At 36.4% G+C, this 3,950-nt stretch overlaps 1 long non-coding RNA gene across 1 annotated transcript; it reads left to right on the top strand.

The window, feature by feature from the left end:
- The first annotated feature begins 1,605 nt into the window (after positions 1 to 1,605).
- Positions 1,606 to 2,654, top strand: LOC131235221 (uncharacterized). Its single transcript, XR_009165997.1, has 2 exons — positions 1,606 to 1,827; positions 2,062 to 2,654. It is a non-coding gene; the product is annotated as an uncharacterized LOC131235221 (long non-coding RNA).
- Positions 2,655 to 3,950: the final 1,296 nt, after the last annotated feature.

Below are 3,950 nucleotides of genomic sequence, written 5' to 3'. Positions count from 1 at the left end.
CTCTCTCTCTCTCTCTCTCTCTCTCTCTCTCTCTCTCTCTCTCCCTCCCTCCCTCCCTCCCCCTCTCTATCTATCTATCTGTATCTCTGTAGCAGATCTCAAAAAGTAATTTCCACTCTCTTTTGTTATTTTATCCTTTTCGGCCCTAATTTCTTCGATCTCTATTTGTGATGATTTCAGGAGAGGATTTCATTCTGTTTTGGGAAATCTAACATGAGTTTTGTTTATTTTTTGACGATTTTGCTTCTTACTTGGGAGTTCTAAGTCTATTTATTGGAGGTTCTTTTCAAATCAGTAGATTTGGGTGTGTTGTTTATATTTTTTGCTTAGGTTTCACATTTTCTACTTTTAGAGGAGGTTTTTATGGATATTTCACATTTCTAGTGGTGGTTTCTATGGAGTATTTAGGTTTCTCCCTTTTTTTACTAAGAGACTAGATCAGGAAAATAACATGGGTCTTCAAAAAACTCGAAGAAGGCCTATAAATCCATTCACATGTTTTCCACAACAGGCTTGACTCAAGCCCATTCGTGCAGACCAGGCTGTTGAATTTCTATGCGAAATCTGAAGAGATTGGGTATGAACGTGGGGTGTTTGATGAAATTCCTAAGAGGAATTTGATCACCTAGAGTATGATTCAATCATTTCAAAATCTGAGAACTTCAAATTAAAAACTTCATAATGATAAAAGTTGTTAAAACGATCACAGCAAAGTGAATGGTTCAAGCTACTTTGCATAACTAAACATGCAAAATTATACTTGAATCTTCAACACTTTGAATTTCACAAGTTTGGTGGTGTTTTATATAAACAGCACAGTGGGTCCCCCCAACTAATTAATGGTGGACGTTCATCTCAATGCACTGTCTTGTGGCCCATTTAAGATTTGGATCAGGCTGATTCGTAGGCTCTGGATATCAACCTTGTCACTGCAGATGTTGTCATTCTCTATGAAAGTGATTGGTACATTTTACATTCTGCTTTTCTAGTAGCATTTTAAATTGGTATTTTTTATTGTCTGGCTTCATCCTCTTATGTATATGCCAGTTTTTCCTGGTTAAGAGAAAAATCAAGCTAATGGGTCTACTTTCTCAAACTATTTTTAATGGTGGATGCCATGCTCTTGGGTATGTATGTTTTTCATTGATTTCCTTTTTTGTAGAAAAATAATGCCGCCTAGATGCCTAGCAGTGTTGATAGCAATCAGGTTGTAGACCTTTATCCTATATATGCATTGACAGATGCAGGTGAAAAGTTTGGAGCTCTATTATGAGCATTATTTCTTTGATTTCTATATTCTTTCTAGAATTTTCATGGGGCTTGTGTTGTTATTGTCAGGGCTCAAAGGAGAATATATTCCTTACAACAACAAAACAAGGAAACTTGCAAAAGCTATGCCAAGAAAATATGATAATATCCATAGATAACTGTTCTTTTTGTAAATGGGCCGTTGAGGAATTCCATCCATTTGAAATGGAGAAATGCAATCACTCTTTTCATAATAGGCCTCTTTCAAATTTTTTAAGATGAAACCCTTTAAGAAGCTCTGATTTTGTTCTAGTTTCTCCTCTTTGTTTTATTAACTTGGTCTTATTTTGATGAAAATGTAAGGCTCCATGAGAACTTTATGGCATTGGGTTTGGATTACAAAACTGATAATTCTGCCCCCATTTTTAAATGCACTAGGATGACTTCACTCCGGAGGAACTTCATACTTGGAGTGTGTTTTAAGAAACATGGCCAGCAAAACCATTAAAGTATGGTTTGTTTATTGTCCGAAATGTCAGAAGCTTCTAACAGAGTTGATCAAACATCTGGTGAGCAAAGGTCATTTTCAAACTTCAACATGATACCTATTTTTTAGTCTGATTTTGTACACATTGCCCTTCTATGATATTAGATTTTTTTATACACTAGCAAACGTTTTGAACTAGATTTTTTTTTTTTTTTTTCCCACTTTCACTACCAAATTTGCTATTACATGATCATTTTAAGAATGGATGGATTTATGTGCTTCTTGATTGTAATTAAAACCCAAATTTTCTGGATGGTTACTTTCAGGGTAAGCTGATGAATGGTTAGGAAATAGCAGGGAAAAGGCTTTCCAAGAATTTTGGGTAAGGGAATGAAGAATTCAAAAATGAGGTTTTAGTGATTGCAAAACTTCAACACATGAATCTTGTTAGGATTATCAAATTGGCAGTTATCTGCCAATTGTTTTATTTGGTGTAGGCCACATGATGAGTGGACAAGCCTGATTTTTATGTTAAGCATCTTCGTGGTGGGGGCCAAACCTTTTGGACGAGTGGGATGTTGTACACACTTGACACTTTGGAATTTATGCTCTAGGTGGATGGTAAATTATTTTCTAACTAGTCGTGTGTGAGTCTGCCTCCTTAAATTATTATATTTTAAATGTTAAATATTACCGAAGCTTAGCATTCAAGACTCAAACCTTTTTTCATCGTAGATTCTTTTCATTAACTAATAGTCGGGTACAAAATGCAACTTCTATAGTTTTCTTTTATTTATTTATTTATATGCATGTTGGTTTTATGGAAGTTGAAATCTTAAAAATGTTGGTATAGCTGTTGCAGGAAAAAACCTTGAAAAGTTAATAATGATTTTGAGGCTTCATTGTTGTGTAGTCTATGTTGGTATAGCTGCACTTTAGGACTTCTTTCAGTATGGTGGGCCACTGGTAGATCTGTTTTTTTATTTTGTCTTTGTTGGCTACCCTGCTAGCATTTCTCTGCAGGTGGGAATTTGATTTGAAAGTTGTTCACAATTGCCATTTTATGTGGTATCCCACTACGAAGCATTTTGGAAAAGACAACAAGTCTCTTTTGTGTGCTTAGATATGGTTGACCAGTCTCTGAATCTATCATACTTAGAAGTGTGTGTGTGAGATCTGCAATAAAATATAGTTCAGAGATGAATGCAACAAAAACTAGAATATGCATTGAAAGAAAGAGAGTAAATTGTGATATACCTGTACAACCAATGGATGAAATAGGTAGGTTTCTAGCTAGGTTTTATTGATAAAGCAAGATTTTCTGCATTTGTGTGTTTTTGTGGATCGTGACATGTAACAAACTACTCGTGAAATTCTTGCAAATCCATGTACTGAAAAAGAGTATAGGGAAGATTTTCTGTTTCTTTGCTTTACGTCTCTCTCTTTTCATTTTTTCTATTTTTAATGGCAAGAGCCGCAAATGCATAAGGGCGTGTTTGGTCGGACGGATCCCATGGGGTTAGGAGGGATGGGATGGTAAAATCTCGGGATATGCCAAATGAGCCAAATAGACCCAGTGAACTTGTCCTGAGATATAGCAAACCCATGGATCTCAAACCAATCCACTGACACCACCATCATTATCCTAAAATCCATCCCATCCCTCCTAATCCCATTCAATCGTGCCTGGGGCATGTTTAGACAGATGGATTGGAAGGGATTTGAAGGTAAAATCCCAGGATATGCCAAATGTGCCAAACAGTCTTAGTGAACTTTTCCCAGGATATAGCAATCCCATGGATCTTAAATCAATCCACTGACACCACCATCATTACCTTAAAATCCATCCCATCCCTCCTAATCCCATTCAATCCAACTAGCCAAACAGGCCATAAGATACTTAGAATGGTAATGTCTATCTTCCTTTTCTCTCTTCCCATCTGAGCTCATGCATGTAGAGCCACCTTCCAAGGTATAATATACAAAGAAGAAATGCATCTGGGTCTCTGGGTTCTTTTAAAAGCTTTGAAAAAATGGGCTGGGAGATTTGCCTTCTCAAAGTCAGTTTGCAGACTGGGAGTTTGTAGTTTCTCAACATTCTGTTATTCCTCAGGGCATTTTGGTGCGTCTCTATTATCTATTCCTTTGCTTAGGCAACCTAAAATCAAACATTTAATGTCAAGTTTCCTAATGTTATGGACCATGGATGGATTGA

The sequence above is a fragment of the Magnolia sinica genome, chromosome 19 (assembly GCF_029962835.1).
Source record: "Magnolia sinica isolate HGM2019 chromosome 19, MsV1, whole genome shotgun sequence".
Lineage (NCBI taxonomy): Eukaryota > Viridiplantae > Streptophyta > Magnoliopsida > Magnoliales > Magnoliaceae > Magnolia > Magnolia sinica.
The sequence above is the reverse complement of the archived record's forward strand: the minus strand, read 5'-3'. Positions and strand labels throughout refer to the sequence as shown.